This window comes from Oncorhynchus gorbuscha, linkage group LG09 (genome assembly GCF_021184085.1).
Source record: "Oncorhynchus gorbuscha isolate QuinsamMale2020 ecotype Even-year linkage group LG09, OgorEven_v1.0, whole genome shotgun sequence".
NCBI classification, from domain to species: Eukaryota; Metazoa; Chordata; class Actinopteri; order Salmoniformes; family Salmonidae; genus Oncorhynchus; species Oncorhynchus gorbuscha.
The window spans coordinates 70,053,077-70,075,891 of NC_060181.1; the positions used below are offsets into that span (position 1 = coordinate 70,053,077).

At 42.6% G+C, this 22,815-nt stretch overlaps 1 protein-coding gene across 7 annotated transcripts in view; it reads right to left on the bottom strand.

Annotated features, from left to right (window-relative positions):
- Positions 1-22,815, bottom strand: part of LOC124044007 (unconventional myosin-Ib-like) — a 148,221-nt gene extending 125,406 nt beyond the window's left edge. For 2 of the 7 annotated variants that reach the window (XM_046363283.1, XM_046363284.1), the window contains exon 1: positions 22,600-22,814. The gene's annotated coding sequence lies outside the window, so the exon portion shown is untranslated. Of the gene's footprint in view, positions 1-22,599 lie in introns of all 7 variants that reach the window. The other 5 variants (XM_046363287.1, XM_046363288.1, XM_046363281.1 and 2 more) reach the window with 4 other exon arrangements.

Genomic DNA, 22,815 nt, shown 5'->3' on the forward strand with positions numbered 1-22,815 from the left:
GACAGTCAGTGCCACTCCCCCAACCCCCCGGCCGAGCCAACCCCCCCCCCCATCCATATATCCCTGTCCAGACCAGATAGCATGCTCCCTGCTGATCCAATCGCTGTAATCCCCTCACATTAACTTGCCTCATCCAGGTCCATCATGGTATTTGACTTATACAAATGTCTGTCTTACATTGCACTACATACTGAAATTAATGCCCACAGCTTGATGGCACCAACTCTGTGCTGTACAGTATGATGCAGGTAAAAACAAAACTTTCCCAAAAATGCTGACACAGTCACAGCATGTTTCAGTGTGTTATCACACTATGCCAATATTACAAGACACCTTTGAAGAAAATAACCCAAACTAACCCAGAAGCCCATGTTTGTGCGTAGTGCTCGTTTCTGCTGATCTAAAGAGCTGGGTTAGAAGGGGGGAACTGAACAATAGACGATGAGCACATTGCTTCACCCCAGCCCATCTGTTACAACAGCGCACAGTGTTCGGGGTAGAGCAAAGCCCTGTATCAAGGCCTTGAATGTCCCTAGGCCACTCTTTATCTCCATCCCTATAGCACTAGGATTAGTGTCCACAGGAGATGGGAAAAAATGGGCGAAAAACTGCAACCCCCAGCAGTGTCTTTGTCTCCAGTTTTCTGGTTCGGATCTCTCCCCTTCTTTCCAAATATTACCCCCGGTTCACTGTTAAGCAGCTGGGACAGAAAGGTACTGGTTTCAGATCGCTCCCCAGATTTCGTGTCTCTGGGTTCAGTGCACCCCCCAAAATGGCACCATATTCCCTATAGTGCACTACTTTTGACAGAACCCTCTCGTCAAAACTAGTGCACTATTATAGAGCAGTGATTCTCAACTGGTGGTTCACGACTCAAAAGTTTTGAATGGTCATGGGTGTCTGAGTAAAAAAAAAGAATCTACTTTTTGGGTGGGTATTTTTATTTATGACAAAATACTCAATTCTGAACTTTGATGAGTTAAACCAGGTGTAAAGTGTGTAGAAATGAAAATGTTTATACATTTAACCTCTGAACAAGTTTTCAATCACATCAATTTCAATATAGAGCTAAAAGCAGCAATATTTTGGTTGATTTTGTAGTTTCAGAGTTCATACAAATGTTTCATTAAGAATATGGGTAAAACGTAATTGACAATGAAAGAAGTGGGCATGTTGTTACCTTGTCATACAATTGCTACATTTCCTAGCAATATAGCAATATAAATCGTTTTCCAGATAGCATTTTGATTATTATTTTTTGCAATGCGAATATTGAGTAGCAACTGAGACAACATGGTCGAATTTGGGTCCTGGGGCAAAACCAGTAGAGAATGAAACACTGCGATATAGAATAGGGTAACATTTGGGACATAGCCTCTCTGAGGAGCAAACCCAACCCCAACTCTGCCTCAAGCCATGCGAACATTCATGGACCACCGGGAGGTCAAGTGTGAGGTCCGTTCTTCCATTACATAATTCCCTGAGGAATCTCTCAAGTCCACTGTGTGCCGAGTTGTGAGGTTTGAACAGGCATATCGCAAGCAGCCAATCAAACGGCCTCAAACCAAACAGTCGCTGAACACACACATCCCGCAGAATTTGAGATGGCTATGTTTAGAACTGTTTGTTATCGGCTGATCAAGAGCTCCTCTGAAGACCTCAGGCTATAGGGCTTAATGGACTTCTGGTTCCACAAACAGCAGTTTATTTGATTTAGGATCAGCACCCCACCGTCTAATTCACTTAAAAGGCAAAACAGCCCAGAACTATATAAGTGAGCATTGTATGTATAGTATACTTCTCCAGGTGCATGTAATGCAAGGGCACCAACAAGGATCAGGTGCGTGGCAGAAGAGACAAATCTGGATGAGCTACTGCCCTGCCAGCCTGGTAGCCTAGTACCCCAGGTTCAGACATCCCTGCCAGGCAGCACCATTAGCAGCCAGTGACGCAACACTGAGCAGCCTCCCTCCATATCGAATCCTATTGAGAGACAACGGGAGAAAGAGGACAGAGGCATAGAGAAAGAATATAGAGAGGAAGAACAAGAGAGGCAGAGAGAGAGCTAGCCAGATAGCCACCTACCTTCCATAGCATTAGTTTTAGGGGATTTTTGCCTGTTAAACTATCTGGTTAGCTACATTGTTACGATTCACATAAAGCTAGCTACCGGAGTTAGGAAGTAAAACATTTGCTTTGTATAATGTTTTTTTGTGACAATCAATGTGGAAATTAGTCCTTGTGCATAGAGTTCTATCATTTGTTTAACTTCGCAATCAATGGTTTTTGTTTGGCATACCTTTAAAGTGAAAAATATTGGAGCCTCTGCATCATTCAGTTACCATGGAATTTCCCCATATGTAAAGTCTACTTAAATGTCTATGTTACATGGAGGTCTTGGTCCTGTGATTACGAAGCAAATCACCTAGAACATATTGGTGCTAGCTCACCTCCAGTGTTTGACATTGCCCCATATTTCCAGACTAAAGTAGAGAATATATAATTGAAAGGTTCCTGGAATGGGACCATGAGTAATTTACCATTTGCATATGGTGGTATGAACTGTAAAAGAATCCCCCTCTCCCAGCCCAACAGACAGCCTCTAACACACAAAGATCTGGCACTATTCGTTTTATTACAATAAATACAGAAAAATACACATGCAAAAGCTTAATTACATAAAGGAATATTAGTGAGAATATAGCCATAATACAAACAAAAGAAAGGAGAATGGAATATATTTGAAAAGCCTAAAATTGAAAAATACATTGAGAGCGGAACCTCAAACATACACGCAAAGATCTGGCACCATGCTACCGCGCTATACAGACAGCGCTCATTGACGAGGCTACATTAATAACGATAGCTATACAGACAGCGCTCATTGACTTGGCTACATTAATAACGATGCTATACAGACAGCGCTCATTGACTAGGCTACATTAATAACGATAGCTATACAGACAGCGCTCATAGACTTGGCTACATTAATAACGATGCTATGCAGACAGCGCTCATTGACTTGGCTACATTAAAAACTATGCTATACAGACAGCGCTCATTGACGAGGCTACATTAATAACGATGCTATACAGACAGCGCTCATTGACTTGGCTACATTAAAAACTATGCTATGCAGACAGCGCTCATTGACTAGGCTACATTTAAAAACGATGCAGATGTGACCAAATTTTTTTAAATCTAATTTTGTGCACAAATATGTTAACAACCCTGATAGTGGGATAATGTAAAAATGTAAACAGACATGGATGGCGTATGTGTGCCATTCAGAGGGTGAACGGGCAAAGAAAGGAAGTAGGTGCCAGACACACAGTTCGATTCCCAGAAGCTCACACACGTGTGACTATGTCGCTTTGGTAAAAGCATCTGCTTAATGACATTATATCATGGCTATATTCCCACTAATATTCCTTTATGATATCAAAATGTTACATGTGTATTCTTCTGACTTTATTATAATAGTTCATGGTTGAGCATTTACCATGCTCAACGCAAATATGAAGCTTGTTGGGTACGCAAATCATTTGACAGCTGCAGTTTGAGATTGAGATGATTTATTCCCTTTTATTTATGAAAAGAAATGGATACCGGTCTTTATTACCTATGATCTATATCTGATATTTTACCTTAAATTGATTTATATATTATGGTGTTTCTGTTCCAGAAAAACTAAAGTACATTTTACAGTAGCCTATGTATTGCCTACCTAAAATCATTCGTTAATACATTTAAGGTCCTTCAAAATAAAAAATACCTATCCTAGATGTTAGAAAGTAGAATATAAACTAGATATAGGCTACTGTGGGTGGAGTAGGCTAAATAATTACAACCAAATATGCCTAATTAAAATGATAAAGGACATGACAAATACAGACGATGCACAGAGCTTGTGGCTGAGCAGAACAAAAAACTGGAGAGTGAGAGAAGGCAGACACCATTTTTTAAAATTTGCTTTAATTACGCTCTGCTCCTTGCTTCAAACTTGCCAATTCACATGCTCTGGCATTAAAAACAGCCCTGCTTTAGACTATCAGACTTGTCAATTAATAATCATATCAATGGATGGAGTGAACAAATGGCTGCAGGAACCATTACTCGTTCTGATAAGTTGCATACCAAATGAGGCCTAATTAGACAAAAGATCAATGAAGCCGCTCGACCGCGATACCAAGCCGCTCGACCGCGATACCAAGCCGCTCGACCGCGATACCAAGCCGCTCGACCGCGATACCAAGCCGCTCGACCGCGATACCAAGCCGCTCGACCGCGATACCAAGCCGCTCGACCGCGATACTTCCAAGAGTCAAAGTTTTTTTTTTTGCCTTGGGCTTCGTTAGTATCGTTGTAAGAAAACAAAATATGAACAATCGGATTTCACTTATTTTGGAAAATAATAAAAAATCGTCACAACCCTAGCATGTACGTGTCTCTACATAAACCCTGCAAGATACTTTTACTTAGCCTCACTTCAACACAACTTGGTAGACTTGCAAATTCCTAAATGTCTCCTTTCAGTCCTTCCCAGCATTTATCAGGGCTGCAAACTGCTGAGGTCCCAAAACGGTGACGCTTTCTTTTTGTACTGAAACATGCAAACAAAACAATCCCTGCTAAGGGGAAATGCAGGTTAACTAATTAAACAACAAAGAATATGATCTACATGATCAGTCTCTGTGTGTAAAATAAAGTGGTTAATGTGAACCTAACTCACAGCTAAAAAAATGTAAAGAAAGCAATCCAATGTTATTTGTTGCCTAGACTTTACTGCAAATGACACTCAAGTCTTGAGAGAAAAACCTATACACTAATATTGCAGTTAGGAATGAAAGCCTTTAATGGAATGCTTGTGACCACACACAAATATTGCACTTGGGAAAAAAACATCTTAAAGTAGAAATAGAATTAAACAGACAGGCATTCTATGTTTGCTCTATTATAGTGTCCACTATAGACGTCGATCAAGTGCACAAGGCTACATGTGTGCAAAAATAACTTTCACAGAGTAAAAATAAAAATGTATAATACCCCCTCACTCACACACACGTTACTATCAAGTTCAACACAACAAAGACGTTCTGCCTGTGGACATCTGTTCTACAATGTGCCAGCAAAAGTGAGAAACAGGGAACGTGTGGTGTTCCTTTCACCTCTATAGTGGCATCCAGCTTAAGCCAGGCCCAGCTCCGTTTGATCCCTGAATCCACTTAACAAGCAACGCCTAATTTTTCACCTAATTCTCTCATTCTGAAAATGAACCACATACTGTAGAGATAAACCATTAGTTAACAGATCGTGGTTAGTTCGTTACGGCAAGGAGTCGTGTACCATTTAATGGTTAGGTTACTAATGTTAGCTCATCTGATGTTGTAACGTTAGTTAGCTAGCTAACGTTAGCTGTCTTGCTTTGCTAGCAAGCAAAGTTCACACCATATGCTCAAATATTTGATCAGATAAGATGGCTAATGTTGCTCAACATTTATCTGGCTAACTAACGAGGAATTCAATCCAGCTAGCAAGATACTTTTTCCACCACACTTTCTCCCTCACCTCACACTTTCCAAATACCAGTAGTTTTTCAGTTACAGCTCATGAAGTACACTTCATCACCTTCTCAACCCAGTCTCCTCAACCCAGTCTCCTCAACCCAGTCTCCTCAACCCAGTCTCCTCAACCCAGTCTCCTCAACCCAGTCTCCTCAACCCAGTCTCCTCAACCCAGTCTCCTCAACCCAGTCTCCTCAACCCAGTCTCCTCAACCCAGTCTCCGTGGTCAGGCTTTTCACCTAACGTTACCTCTATATTTCAAGGGAACTTGCTGCTTTAACTGGCAAGCTGACTTTCCAGAGAGCAAACTGATGCTGTAACTAGTCATTTTGTTCTATTCTTTCTTCAGTTGCGTGCTGCGCTGCAATCTGTTGTAAACGATTGGCTGAGCCTTAGATACAGCCAGTATTGCTCCGAACGCGCATCACTCGTTCGTTTACAACCAGTAGTGATACATTATTCAATTTCTGTTAGTCACTTGTCTGTGTAACGTGTTCAGTTTGTGTTTCAGTTGATGAATCTTGTTAAGTTCATACAAATATTTAGACGTTAAGTTTGCTGAAAATAAAACACAGTTGACTGTGGAGATGTAAATGTTTTTGCTGAGTTTACAATAAAAAACATTTAGAATCAAAAGGCAGGTAAAATAGCAAGTGGGCTAGGTGCTAAATGCATTTTAGATTGCGACAAGGACTATGAAAAAGAGTCTAAAAGTGGGTTTTTAAGGACCGTTTTAGTGTTGGAGCTCAGAACTCAGATGGTCAGGGAGAGCATTCTATAGACAAGGGTAAGGGTGCAGAAGACTCTGTCCGCCATAGTTCTGAGACAGTCAGAGAGAGAACATAATGCAAGCCCAACTTTCTCCTAAAGGTAACCTCAACCCTGGTCAGTCCTGCAACTTTGAATACAATAAAGCTCCTCATTCAGAAAATAACAAACAAATAGGCCTATATTGCTTATTTGGACACTGTCAACAAACCTCCAAAACAAGCTTCAACGCCATACAACACTCCTTCCGTGGCCTCCAACTGCTCTTAAATGCTAAATGTATGCTCTTCAACCAATCGCTGCCCGCACCTGCACGCCCGACTAGCATCACTACTCTGGACCCTTCTGACCTAGAATATGTGGACAACTATAAATACCTAGGTGTCTGGCTAGACTAAACTCTCCCACCCGTAGCATGCACTCCAGCAGGTATATTTCACTGGTCATCCCCAAAGTGAACACCTGCTTTGGCCGCCTTCCCTTCCAGTTCTCTGCTGCCAATGACTGGAACGAATTACAAAAAAAAAAAAACATCACTGAAGTTGGAGATTTATCTCCCTCACTAACTTTAAGCGCCAGCTGTCAGAGAGCTTACCAATCACTGCAGCTGTACACAGCCCATCTGTAAACAGCCCATCCAACCAACTACATACCTCATCCCCATATTTGTTTTTCTGCAAACCAGTACATCTACTTGCACGTCCTCATCTGCACATATATCACTCCAGTGTAAATTGCTAAATTGTTATTACTTTGCCGCTATTGGCCTATTTCCTTACCTCCTTACTTTATTTAAAGACACTGTATACAGATTTTTCTATTGTGTTATTGACTGTACATGTGTTTATCCCATGTGTAACTCTGTTGTTGTCTTTGTCGCATTGCTTTACCTTGGCCAGGTCACAGTTGTAAATGAGAACTTCTCAACTGGCCTACCTGGTTAAATAAAATAAATATTTTAAGCACCAGCTCAATTATACCATTTAAAAATGTATGCCAATTCATTTAAATCCTTATGGGCAAATTAGACAGACAAATATCCTCTGATATAAGCTACAGTAGAGCAGAGGTTCTTAGAATTCTTATCAAATGTAAAGGTCAGGCAACAGGTCGGGGTTAAAAGACAACTAGATAAGTTGAATAATGAGTAGAAAGTGCTCAATTCTGCCGAGTCAGGAGGAATAAGGATTAGGACCTACTTGGAGGAAAGAGTTAGACAGACAGCTGAAAGAAATTAGCTGAACACAATTATCTTCTGACAAATTCAGGACCAATGACACACAGCGCATTCGGAAAGAATTCAGACCCATTGACTTTTTTCCACATTTTGTTAGTTACAGCCCTAATCTAAAATTGATTAAATAGAGAATTCCTCATCAATCTACATACAATACCACATAATGACAAAGTGAACAGGTTTAGAAATGTTTGCACATTTCTAAAAAATAAAATTTTAATAAATATTCAGACCCTTCGCAATGAGACTCAAAATTGAGCTCAGGTGCATCCTGTTTCCATTTATCATCATTGAGATATTTCTACAATTTGATTGAGTCCACCTGTGGTAAATTCAGATGATTGGATATGATTTGGAAAGACACCTGTCTATTTAAAAAATAAATGTAACCTTTATTTAACTAGGCAAGTCTAGATAAATGTCCCACAGCTGACCGTGCATGTCTGCAGCATTCAAAGTCCCAAAGGACACAGTCAACTACATCATACTTAAATGGAAGAAGTTTGGAACCACAAAGACTCTTCCAAGAGCTGACCACCAGGCCAAACTGAGCAATCAGCAGAGAAGAGCCTTGGTCAGGGAGGTGACCAAGAAACCAATGGTCACTCTGACAGAGCTCCAGAGTTCTGTGGAGATGGGAGAACCTTCCAGAAGGACAACCATCTCTGTAGCACTCCACCAATCCAGCCTTTATGGTAGACTGTCCAGAAGGAAGCCTCTCCTCAGTAAAAGGCACATGACAGCCCGCTTGGAGTTTGCCAAAAGGCACCTAAAGACTCTCAGACCATGAGAAACAAGATTCTCTGGTCTGATGAAACCAAGATTGAACTCTTAGGCCTGAATGCCAAGCGTCACAAAACCTGGCACCATCCCTATAGTGAAGCACAGTGGTGGCAGCAGCAGGGACTGGGAGATAGGATCGAGGGAAAGATGAACGGAGCAGCGTACAGAGAAATCCTTGATGAAAAGCAATCAGGACCTTAGACGGGGGTGAAAGTTCACCTTCCAACAGGACAACAACCCTAAGCACACAGCCAAGACAATGCAGGAGTTGCTTCGGTACAAGTCTCTTAATGTCCTTGAGTGGCACAGCCAGAGCACTGACTTAAACCCGATCAAACATCTATGGAGAGACCTGAAATTAGCTGTGCAGCAATACTGCACATCCAAGCCGGCAGAGCTTGGGAGGATCTGCAGAGAAGAATGGGAGAAACTCCCCAAATACAGGTGTGCCAAGCTTCCAGCATCATACCCAAGACGACTTGATGCTGTTATCACTGCCAATGTGCTTCAACAAAGTACTGAGTAAAGGGTCTGAATACTGCAAATGTTTAATAAAATTTGCTTTGTCATCATTATTTGAATCCATTTTACAATAAGTCTAACATGTGAATAATTTCCAAATGCACTGTATAAGCTACAGCTTTTACATTCCCTGTCTGAGCACTGCCTGGGGAAATAGGAACATTAGGACGACTTCTATTTTATTTCATATTAAAAACATACAATACAGTAAAACAGGGACCCGAACCAGTGACCTATCGGCCACCGGCCCAAGCTCCCAACCGCCAGGACACCAACCCTCCAAGATCCTCCCCCAGTTCAAAGCTGCTAGAATCTTAACTAGAACCAAAAAAAATATATAATTTTACTCCAGTGCTAGCCTCTCTACACTGACTTCCTGTTAAGGCAAGGGCTGATTTCAAGGTTTTACTGCTAACCTACAAAGCATTACATGGGCTTGCTCCTACATATCTTTCCAACTTGGTCCTGCCGTACATACCAACATGAACGCTACGGTCACAAGACGCAGGCCTCCTTACTTACTGGACGCAGGGCTTTCTCCTATAGAGCTCAATTTTTATGGAATGGTCTGCCTATCCATGTGAGTGACGCAAACTCGGTTTTGACCTTTAAGTATTTATTGAATTTATTTATTGAATACTCATCTCTTCAGTAGGTCCTATGATTGAGTGTAGTCTGGCTCAGGAGTGAAGCTGAACGGAATGGCACTGGAGCAACGAACCGCCCTTGCCCTCTCTGCCTGGCCAGTTCCCCTCTCTGCACTGGGATTCTCTGCCACAAACCCCATTACAGGGTCTGAGTCACTGGCTTACTGCTTACTGGTCCTCTTCCATGCCGTCCCTAGTGTGGGTGTGCCACTTGAGTGGGTTGAGTCACTGGCGTGATCTTCCTGTCCGGGTTGAGTGTGTGTATATGCATATGCAGTTCAGAATAGAAATGACTTGTATTTTAACAGCAATGGTTCTAACCTAGACTTGTTTTCAACAAGAACGTCTACAGTAAAGATGTACAGTAGGCCTGATCATTTTTCAGCTTTGGCTAACGTTAGCTATATACAAGGCCAGGGGATTGTTTGAAAGAGAAACTCACATATACTACTCCCTTATTTCTGCTTATCATCGCCTTTGGTAAAATGACAACAATGCCTTTCTAGCTGACTTACTTTTCCACTGTCGAAGCACTGTTTCCTGAAGGATTCTGCCCTGGGTATACGGTCATGCTAGGGATGTTGTCAGGACGTGTCGTTATACGAATTTGTTCATTTTGATTGACTCATTACTAAGCACTTCCTCGCACAAAGCACATTGAGGGAGCTCCTCGTTAATTCTAAGTTTGTATGAAAGAGAGAAACTCATCGGTGAGCTCAATCATGACGATTGAGCTCAGTCAGAACTTGTTGCGAGCATGAGTCCATTTGGCGAGTGGGAATGACAAGTCAGTAGCTTACAGCGCATCATCAACTGTTGAACGACAGTGCTGCAGCGTGTGTCGCGGAGTGATCTTCAAGAAAACTCCATAAAAAAAGATCTCCCACTTGCGCAGCTGCCAAACTGAGCAGAGATCACTGCTAAGCAGAGAGTGCACTGAACATAGACCGCAGTTGCACTTGGACAAATCAATTCATTAAATAAGTATACATTTACTGACACGTCACGACCCACCATTAACAGGTTGATTTTATATAACATTCCAACCTCATTTAGCATGATCTATTCAATTATGGCATAATTCTACTATTTGTATTCATTTACATCACTGTCAATGACATACTTTATTTTGAAGGCTAACCGCAAAGTCCACTATTGTGGCTAATCCTTATTGTGGCTAGCTTCACATAGATAGTTCTTATTTGATTAATGGTGGACGAACCGGTCTTATTAATTAGGGTTATTTTAGATGACACCTAGCTATATACACTGCTCAAAAAAATAAAAGGGAACACTTAAACAACACAATGTAACTCCAAGTCAATCACACTTCTGTGAAATCAAACTGTCCACTTAGGAAGCAACACTGATTGACAATACATTTCACATGCTGTTGTGCAAATGGAATACACAACAGGTGGAAATTATAGGCATTTAGCAAGACACCCCCAATAAAGGAGTGGTTCTGCAGGTGGTGACCAGACCACTTCTCAGTTCCTATGCTTCCTGGCTGATGTTTTGGTCACTTTTGAATGCTGGCGGTGCTTTCACGCTAGTGGTACCATGAGACGGAGTCTACAACCCACACAAGTGGCTCAGGTAGCGCAGCTCATCCAGGATGGCACATCAATGCGAGCCGTGGTAAGAAGGTTGGCTGTGTCTGTCAGCGTAGTGTCCAGAGCATGGAGGCGCTACCAGGAGACAGGCCAGTACATCAGGAGACGTGGAGGAGGCCGTAGGAGGACAACAACCCAGCAGCAGGACTGCTACCTCCGCCTTTGTGCAAGGAGGAGCAGGAGGAGCACTGACAGAGCCCTTCAAAATGACCTCCAGCAGGCCACAAATGTGTATGTGTCTGCTCAAACGGTCAGAAACAGACTCTATGACGGTGGTATGAGGGCCCGACGTCCACAGGTGGGGGTTGTGCATTTGCCATTTGGCATTTGCCAGAGAACACCAAGACTGGCAAATTCGCCACTGGCGCCCTGTGCTCTTCACAGATGAAACCAGGTTCACACTGAGCAAGTGACAGACTTGACAGTCTGGAGACGCCGTGGAGAACGTTCTGCTGACTGCAACATCCTCCAACATGACCGGTTTGGCGGTGGGTCAGTCATGGTGTGGGGTGGCATTTCTTTGGGGGGCCGCACAGCCCTCCATGTGCTCGCCAGAGGTAGCCTGACTGCCATTAGGTACCGAGATGAGATCCTCAGATCCCTTGAGACCATATGCTGGTGCGGTTGGCCCCAGTTACTCCTAATGCAAGAATGCTAGACCTCATGTGGCTGGAGTGTGTCAGCAGTTCCTGCAAGAGGAAAGCATTGATGCTATGGACTGGCCCGCCCGTTCCCCAGACCTGAATCCAATTGAGCACATCTGGGACATCATGTCTCGCTCCATCCACCACAGACTATCCAGGAGTTGGCGGATGCTTTAGTCCAGGTCTGGGAGGAGATCCCTCAGGAGACCATCCTCCACCTCATCAGGAGCTTGCCCATGCGTTGTAGGGAGGCCATCCAGGCACGTGGAGGCCACACACACTACTGAGCCTCATTTTGACTTGTTTTAAGGACATTAGATCAAAGTTGGATCAGCCTGTAGTGTGGTTTTCCACTTTAATTTTAAGTGTGACTCCAAATCCAGACCTCCATGGGTTGATAAATTTGATTTCCATTGATAATTTGTGTGATTTTGTCGTCAGCACATTCAACTATGTAAAGAAAGTATTTAATAAGAATATTTCATTCATTCAGATCTAGGATGTATTATTTTAGTGTTCCCTTAATTTTTTGAGCAGTGGAGTTAGCTAGCTAACGATAGATACTGAAACAGATTGTCGTTTTGCTATGTTTTTGGGAAAGAACATTGTTTGCATCCATGAGCAAGCTAGAGACAACTTTACCATCATGATAGCATACCTATCAATGAATCGTTGTGACATATTAAATACGAGTGATAGTATAATTAGTGTAAATACGGAAAAAAATGTATGAACGCGTTAAATTATGTTATGTGACGTGCAGTCATATTCAGGTCCTGTTTGGTAAACAAGCTGTTCAGGAGTCTTAAGGCTTGGGTGTAGCAGCTGTTTAGAAGTCTCTTGGACCTAGGCTTGGCGCTCCGGTACCGCATGCTGTGCGGTAGCAGAGAGAACAGTCTATGACTAGGGTGGTTGGAGTCTGACCACTTTTAGGGCCTTCCTCGGACACCACCTGGTATAGAGGTCCTGGATGGCAGGAAGCTTGGCCACAGTGATGTACTGGGCCGTACGCACTAAACCTACGTAGTGCCTTGCAGTCGGAGGCCGAGCAGTTGCCACACCAGGCAGTGATACAACCCGTCAGGATGCTCTTGATGGTGCAGCTGTAGAACTTTGAGAATCTGAGGACCCGTGCCAAATCTTTCCAGTCACTTGAGGCAGGTTTTAGGTTTTGTCATGCCCTCTTCACAACTGTCTTAGTGTGCTTGGATCATGTTATTTTGTTGGTGATGTGGAGGCCAAGGAACTTGAAGCTCTCAACCTGCTCCACTACAGCCCCGTTGATGAGAATGGGGGTGTGCTCAGTCCTTTTCCTGTAGTCCACAATCATCTCATTTGTCTTGGTTAAGTTGAGGGAAAGGTTGTTGTCCTTGCACCATATGGCCAGGTCTCTGAACTCCACCCTACAGGCTGTCTCGTCGTTCATCAGGCCTACCGCTATTGTGTCATCAGCAAACTTGATGTGTTGGAGTCGTGCAGTCATGAGTGAACAGGGAGTACAGGAGAGGACTGAGCACGCCTTGGTAATCCGTCTGGCCCCATGACCCCAATGTTGACCTGTTTAAAGGTCGTACTCACATCGGATGCGGAGAGTGTGATCACACAGTCATCCGGAACAACTGATGCACTCACGCATGTTTCATTGTTACTTCCCTCGAAGGGAGCATAGTGTCTTGCAAAAGTTTTCACCCCATTTGGCATTTTTTTCTATTTTGTCCTCTTACAACCTGGAATAGGTTCCCCAAAGTCAATACTTTGTAAAGCCACCTTTTGCAGAAATTAAAGCTGCAAGTCTCTTGGGGAATGTCTCTATAAGATTGGTACATCTAGCCAATTGGCTTTTCAGTAGGAGCGAGAGGAAAAATTACTACCTCTGTCTTTTACGCAAGAATCACTCAGAGCCCTCAGCTGGCCACTTACACAATGTAGTCGTTTACGCTCATTCTTCAAAATAAAGGCCTGAAACTACATCTAAAAGCTGTAGACACCTTAAGGAAGCCACAGAAAAAAGGAATCTGGTTGATATCCCTATCAGTGGGCAATAGGGATGCATAGAAAGACAGGGGTTTCAAAATAAGAGTCACTTCCTGATTGGATTTTTCAGGATTTCGCCTGCAATATCAGTTCTGTTATACACAGACAATATTGTTATAGTTTTTGAAACTTTAGGGTGTTTTCTATCCTAAGCTGTCAATTATATGCATTATCTAGCATCTGGTCCTGAGAAATAGGCAGTTTACTTTGGGAACGTTATTTTTCCCAAAATAAAAATAGTGCCCCTCGTTGGATATCCCAACATCTGTAGCCTAGCCTCCTGTGCTGGTCTCATACTTCAAAAGCATATTTCCTGGTGGCCTATCCTAAATTCCACACTGGAGATTCAAACCAGGAACAGCAGGCATCAGGAGAGATGGAACATGAGCATTCCCAGATAGAACATGAATGTTCCATGATGGAACAGGGAATGATCGGGGAACAAGGACTTTAATAAATCACAGTTGAAGTCGACAATCATATAGAACTTGAAGCAACATGGATCTGTCAGTGATTGCCTGGCTGCTGTCAGAGCTAGAACTCAAATGGCAAGCACTGCATCTCTCTACTCAGACAGTAGAGCTGAGCCGGTAGTGCTGCACCTCTCAATCACCCTCTCAACCACCCGTCTTGAGCCAGAGCTAATACACAGTACACACACCTCAGTAGTACTCACCACAGGCAGATCAGAGCAAACACCATTCATCACCATGGCTGAGGGACTTTGCTCCTAAACAACGTGGCAACTAGCCTAGAGGGCAAACACATTGTTCTGGATACAGATGAGGGTTGAACACAACAGGATAAACTATGCAAACACTAGACAAATACAAATTTCCTTATCAAATCATTTCACCTAACTGCGTTTCCAAATCAATAATTTTTTATCCCAATGGGTAAATTAATAGCTATTAAGACAGGAACTCCCCAATCGCCGAGGCAGGACCACAACATCCACTATAAGCATATGGGAAATTCCAAGGTAACAGTGTTTTTTGTTTGCATGTCAAACAAAAAACAATGTTTGCAAAGTTAAGCAAACGATACAACTACAGAAAACAGACAATTTTACAAAAACACATTTACTTGAACAGTACAGATGCAGAAGTTTGGTAACAGAAAGATGGCACAAATGGTCATCCAACCTTCTGCATCTGAACTGTTCAAGTAAATGTGTTCTTGTAAAAGGATTTTGTTTGACATACATTTTAAAGTGAAGATTCTGAGTCTCGGCATCACTTTTACCATGAAATTGCCCATATGTCATCTTTGTTTGTTTGATCTGTCCTACTAATAAAGTTGATCTGGTGACTTGGCTCATGAAGGCTGTGGCATACATGATGAAACCACAGAAGCCACAGTAATACAGAAAAGGGGAATTATGTGAAAGCAGTAATACTGCTTTCTGGGTGGAAGGTAGGAATTATGGTACCTATAGGCTGAGGGGACCATTCCCCACTCTCTACCACACACATATATAGACTAACAATGTAATGGTGTCCAGGGTAAATTGCTAAAATGTTAGATGATCATAAATCTAAAATTAAGGAGCTGTAGTGACAGCAGATGTTAGAGGTCGACCGATTACCGAGCCGATACCGATTACTGGAGGACCAAAAAAAAAGACGATACTGATTAAATTGGACGATTTTTATATATATTTATAATAATGAGAATTACGACACTGAATGAACAATGAACCCTTTTATTTTAACTTAATACAATACATACAGTTGAAGTGGGAAGTTTACATACACTTAGGTTGGAGTCATTACAACTCATTGTTCAAACACTCCACAAATTTATTGTTAACAAACTATAGTTTTGGCAAGTCAGTTAGGACATATACTTTGTGCGTGTCACAAATATTTTTTTCCAACAATTGTTTACAGACAGATTATTTCACTGTATCACAATTCCAGTAGGTCAGACGTTTACAAATACTAATTTGACTGTGCCTTTAAACAGCTTGGAAAATTACAGAAAATTATGTAATGGCTTTAGATGCTTCAGATGGGCTAATTGACATCATTTGAGTCAATTGGAGGTGTACCTGTGGATGCATCTCAAGGCCTACTTTCAAACGCAGTGCCTCCTTACTTGACATCATGGGAAAATCTAAATAAATCAGCCAAGACCTCAGAAAATAAATTGTAAACCTCCACAAGTCTGGTTCATCATTGGGAGCAATTTCCAAATGCCTGAAGGTACCATGTGTATCTGTACAAACAATAGTATGCAAGTATAAACACCATGGGACCACGCAGCCGTCATACCACTCAGAAGACGCATTCGTCTCAGAGATGAACGTACTTTGTTGCGAAAAGTGCAAATCAATCCCAGAACAAAAGAAAAAGGACCTTGTGAAGATGGAGGAAACCGGTACAAAAGTATCTATAGCCACAGTAAAACAAGTCCTATATCGACATAACCTGAAAGGCCGCTCAGCAAGGAAGAAGCCACTGCTCCAAAACCACCATAAAAAAGCCAGACTACGATTTGCAACTGCACATGGGGACAAATATCGTACTTTTTGGAGAAATGCCCTCTGATCTGATGAAACAAAAATAGAACTGTTTGGCCATAATGACCATCATTACGTTTGGATGGAAAAGGAGAGGCTTGCAAGCCGAAGAACACCATCCCAACCGTGAAGCAGGGGGGGTGGCAGCATCATGTTGTAAGGGTGCTTTGCTGCAGGAGGGACTGGTGCACTTCACAAAATAGATGGCATCAAGAGGGGAGGAAAATTGTGTGGATATATTGAAGCAACATCTCAAGACAACAGTCAGGAAGTTAAAGCTTGGTTGCAAATGGGTCTTCCAAATGGACAATGACCCCAAGTATACTTCCAAAGTTGTGGCAAAATGGCCTAAGGACAACAAAGTCAAGGTATTGACGTGGCCGTCATAAAGCCCTGACCTCAATCCCATAAACTTGTGGGCAGAAATGAAAAAGTGTGCGAGCAAGGAGGCCTCCAAACCTGACTCAGTTATACCAGCTCTGTCAGGAGGAATGGCCAAAAATTCAACCAACTTATTGTGGGAAGCTTGTGGAAGCCTACCTGAAATGTTTGACCCAAGTTAAACAATTGAAAGGAAATGCTACCAAATACTAATTGAGTGTATGTAAACTTCTGACCCACTGGGAATATGATGAAAGAAATAATAGCTGAAATAAATTATTTCTCTACTTTTATTCTGACATTTCACATTCTTAAAATAAAGTGGTGATCCTACATGACCTAACAAAGGGAATTTTTACAAGGATTAAATGTCAGGAATTGTGACAGTTTAAATGTATTTGGCTAAGATGTATGTAAGCTTCCTACTTCAACTGCTGCTAAAGCCACTTTCTACCACGCTAAATTCCAAGCTTCTGCCTCTAACCCTAGGAAGCTCTTTGCCACCTTCTCCTCCCTCCTGAATCCTCCGCCCCCTCCCCCCCCTCCTCCCTCTCTGCAGATGACTTCGTCAACCATTTTGAAAAGAAGGTCGACGACATCCGATCCTCGTTTGCTAAGTCAAACGACACCGCTGGTTCTGCTCACACTGCCCTACCCTATGCTCTGACCTCTTTCTCCCCTCTCTCTCCAGATGAAATCTCGCGTCTTGTGACGGCCGGCCGCCCAACAACCTGCCCGCTTGACCCTATCCCCTCCTCTCTTCTCCAGACCATTTCCGGAGACCTTCTCCCTTACCTCACCTCGCTCATCAACTCATCCCTGACCGTTGGCTATTTCCGTCTTCAAGAGAGCGAGAGTTGCACCCCTTCTGAAAAAACCTTTCCCTCCGATGTCAACAATTACAGACCAGTATCCCTTCTTTCTTTTCTCTCCAAAACTCTTGAACGTGCCGTCCTTGGCCAGCTCTCCCGCTATCTCTCTCTGAATGACCTTCTTGATCCAAATCAGTCAGGTTTCAAGACTAGTCATTCAACTGAGACTGCTCTCCTCTGTATCACGGAGGCGCTCCGCACTGCTAAAGCTAACTCTCTCTCCTCTGCTCTCATCCTTCTAGATCTATCGGCTGCCTTCGATACTGTGAACCATCAGATCCTCCTCTCCACCCTCTCCGAGTTGGGCATCTCCGGCGCGGCCCACGCTTGATTGCGTCCTACCTGACAGGTCGCTCCTACCAGGTGGCGTGGCGAGAATCTGTCTCCTCACCACGCGCTCTCACCACTGGTGTCCCCCAGGGCTCTGTTCTTGGCCCTCTCCTATTCTCGCTATACACCAAGTCACTTGGCTCTGTCATAACCTCACATGGTCTCTCTTATCATTGCTATGCAGACGAATTAAATGACCAGGTGGCGAATCGCATCTCTGCATGTCTGGCAGACATATCAGTGTGGATGACGGATCACCACCTCAAAACCTCGGCAAGACGGAGCTGCTCTTCCTCCCGGGGAAGGACTGCCCGTTCCATGATCTCGCCATCACGGTTGACAACTCCACTGTGTCCTCCTCCCAGAGCGCCAAGAACCTTGGTGTGATCCTGGACAACACCCTGTCGTTCTCAACTAACATCAAGGCGGTGGCCCGTTCCTGTAGGTTCATGCTCTACAACATCCGCAGAGTACGACCCTGCCTCACACAGGAAGGTCCTAATCCAGGCACTTGTCATCTCCCGTCTGGATTACTGCAACTCGCTGTTGGCTGGGCTCCCTGCCTGTGCCATTAAACCCCTTCAACTCATCCAGAACGCCGCAGCCCGTCTGGTGTTCAACCTTCCCAAGTTCTCTCACGTCACCCCGCTCCTCCGTTCTCTCCACTGGCTTCCAGTTGAAGCTCGCATCCGCTACAAGACCATGGTGCTTGCCTACGGAGCTGTGAGGGGAACGGCACCTCAGTACCTCCAGGCTCTGATCAGGCCCTACACCCAAACAAGGGCACTGCGTTCATCCACCTCTGGCCTGCTCGCCTCCCTACCACTGAGGAAGTACAGCTCCCGCTCAGCCCAGTCAAAACTGTTCGCTGCCCTGGCCCCCCAATGGTGGAACAAACTCCCTCACGACGCCAGGACAGCGGAGTCAATCACCACCTTCCGGAGACACCTGAAACCCCACCTCTTTAAGGAATACCTAGGATAGGTTAAGTAATCCCTCTCACCCCACCCCCCCCCTAAGTTTTAGATGCACTATTGTTAAGTGACTGTCCCACTGGATGTCATAAGGTGAATGCACCAATTTGTAAGTCGCTCTGGATAAGAGCGTCTGCTAAATGACTTAAATGTAAATGTAAATGTAAAAATCTACTTAGTCTCAAATAAATAATGTAACATGTTCAATTGGATTTAAATAATGCAAAACCACAGTGTTACAAAATACCATTTGTATTTCATGTACCTTTGACTTTACACTTGTGTAAAAGGTAGTTGTGAAATTGTTAAATATTACTGCATGGTCGGAACTAGAAGCACAAGCACTTCGCTCGCATCAACATCTACTAACCATGTGTATGTGACCAATAAAATGTCATTTGATTTGAATGTTCTAATAGGCACTTTAGTATTGCCAGCCTAATCTCGGGAATTGATAGGCTTGAAGTCAAACAGCGCAATGCTTGAAGCATTGCGAAGAGCTGCTGGCAAACGCAGGAAAGTGCTGTTTGAATGAATGCTTACGAGCCTGCTGCTGCCTACCACCGCTCAGTCAGACTGCTCTATCAAATCATACTTAATTATAATAAAATAGCTTTTTTACATGGCACACTTTTACTTTCTTCTCCAACACTTTGTTTTTGCATTATTTAAACCAAATTGAACATGTTTCATTATTTGAGACTAAATTGATTTAATTTTTGTATTATATTAAGTTAAAATGAAAGTGTTCATTGTTCATTCAGTATGGTTGTAATTGCCATATATAATTAATCAGTATCGGCTTTTTTTGGTGCGCCAATAAAATCGGTATCGGTGTTGAAAAATCATAATCGGTCGACCTCTAATTACAGCTAGCATAATGTTTACACTAAATATATAGAATATTTTTTTAATCATAAGTTCTACCACAAAATAAATCAATTATAGCCTGTTTGGAAATTACTAACAATTAAAACATTGTCTACACAAGCAAAATTTACCTCCATTTTTCTTCAACTTCTGGACATTACATCTGGAACAACTGTCCACTGCAGCCATGTGCTTTAGTGTAACAATATGGTAACTAAATTAACATTTTCTTGAAAAAAATAATATTAATGAGGAATTTGTCCTCAGTGGTGGAAAGGGCACCACTCCCAAAGGACAGGTATATTTTGTGTAAAAAAAACTATATAAAAAGGGCATACTCATAATAAATATTGATATAGATTGTATTTCATTGACTCTGTAGTACATAACATTATATAATGTGTAATTCTTGTTTTCTCATAGAAAAACATAGAAGGTTAAAAGTCTGTCAAGGACAAGGGCAAAAAAAGTGAAATTAAGGTATAAACTGCATCTGAAAAGAAGCTAAAATATTTGATAGAGGTGTTTAAAAAAATATGGGGTGATTCCAGTGTGAACTTAACATACAAATATTTGTATTTGTTTTATTTTATATAAAATGCTCAAAATTGACCCGAGGACATGGAAGTGCCCGTAGTTGCAGAATCACCCAGCTAGCAATTTACCTTGGCTCATTGCAACCATGAAGTCCTTTTGACACTGCACTCACGTAACAGGGGTTCAGCCTGCCACGCAGTTTCCTCATGGATTGCAATGTAACCGGCCATAATCGACATCCAAAAAGGCTGATTACCGATTGTTATGAAAACTTGAAATCGTCCCCAATTATAAAATCGGTCAACCTCTAGTTGTTATGACAGTGTGCATTTGGGTGTCATATTAGTTTGGGTGGGCTATTTACCGATTGACTATGTACAGCTGCAGCGATCGGTTAGCTGCTTAGATAGCTGATGTTTAAAGTTGGTGAGGGAGATAAAAGTCTCCAACTTCAACGATTTTTGCAATTCATTCCAGTCACAGGCAGCAGAGAACTGGAAGGAAAGGCGGCCAAATGAGGTGTTGGCTTTAGGGATGATCAGTGAAATACACCTGCTGGAGCGCGTGCTACGGGTGGGTGTTGCCATCGTGACCAGTGAACTGAGATAAGGCGGAGCTTTTACCTAGCATGGACTTGTAGATGACCTGGAGCCAGTAGGTCTGGCAACGAATAACATATACAAGACCTTTATAACAGTCAACTGGGTTCAACTACTTCATCCAAACCAGTATCTTTCATAGCAGAACTTCAAACACACAGTAGCTACTGATATTCAAGGGTAGAAACTAGAATCGTTGTGTGGACTTTCCCTTACTGTTGTTAGGCAACTTGTGACACAGAAGACCCTATGCCATAAACATAAAAAGTTGAGTGCTGAAACAAAGCAGCACACAATTCTCCTTTGTATGAAGGAAGCACAGCGACAACATATTGGGTTAGTCAGGTCCCAGACAAAAACACAGACAGCATGAGACCCAGACCCTGGCTGCAACTGAAGCTTCATTAAAAATGCAGACCTAACCCAATTTTGGTTTATATTTTTGGGACCTTGCCTTCTGCAAAGCATTAGTTTTCCATACTTCAAAATTCCAAGTTCCTATAGAGTGCAAGCCTGGCCCTGGATCCCAAAGGGAATTCAGGCAGGAGGAAAAGCAGAGAGACTTCCCAGAGATTGTCCTGTCTTGTTTCTCAGAGAACAACGGGGGCTTTTTAGGCTTTAAAGTAGATGGTGTGTAGGCTAGTAAAACACTTCAATCTCCATTACAAATCTGTGTGTGAGTGTATTTCATTCCGGGATATTTCAAAGGGGGTGCAATGCAAGTACATTATTCTGGCGTGAAATCGCATTCTTATGCATAGTATACTGAAGTGTGGAGCAGCGTAAGGGCAGTAACATTGATAGCCTAGTCAAGTGAATACATGAAATCACATTCTTATGCATAGTATACTGAAGTGTGGAGCAGCGTAAGGGCAGTAACATTGATAGCCTAGTCTAGTGAATACATGAAATCTCCTTAAGACATCTGCTTTGTTTTTAGAGTTGCACTGTTATTCTTTTTCCACCCTTGTCCTACAACTTTCAATTTATGTATCGCTCTCGTTGTTGTGTTCGAGCGTACTGACCACAGATGTTTGAAATCACTCGAGTGCATTCTTAATTAACAATACAAAATCGCCACAGATTTGGACAAGGTGAGACGAGTAACAAAAGTAGACCCACCCGCTCCCGTTAGTAGCCTACCCACTTCTCTTTTTCCCCCTCACACGAAAAAGAACAAGAGCTCAGGAATGGTCGAAACGATTGAGTGAAAAGGGCAAAACCAGCACACATACAAGCTACACGTAGCCTATTCAAAGACAAACAAATGCAAGGATGCTTGAAACATTTAAGGGGATAGTTTAACGCTAAATAAAAGATTTCACGTGCCATTAAAATTCCACAAGTAATACAAATCAACTAAAGAAATTACAGGATATGCTGGTGCTATGTGAAGATCTTGAACATAAAAGCTCATGAGACTGGTGGCATTAGTGTAGGCTAAAGAACGGACGGGTTGTATGGCCATGTATATGAATGGACAAATAGCCTACTGATTAGACACATTTTGGAAAGGAGAATTCTAGCTATAAAAAAAGATTATGCAACCAACGCTGAATTGTCAATTACAAAGTAACACCAACAAGTGATATAGGCTCGCAAAAAGTTGCAAACAATGGCTAGGCTAGAACTTCTTATGTTTAGGCTACTCAAGAAGACAATGTGGAAAATGTTGAGAATAAAACTATTCTACTTGCCTCCGAATTGGAAATGTTGTCCCCTAAATACACTCTGGAGGACAATATAGAATCCCGGAGATATCTCTTCAGATGAAAAAAGTTTCCTCTATCCCTGAATTCTGCACGCGTGTCTCATCCGGCTATGAGGACTTCCACTGGAGCACTAACCGATAGGGACTACGGGCAAAGGGAGTGGCTAGCTGCACACGTGCTGCTACGCGCCCCTCAATCACT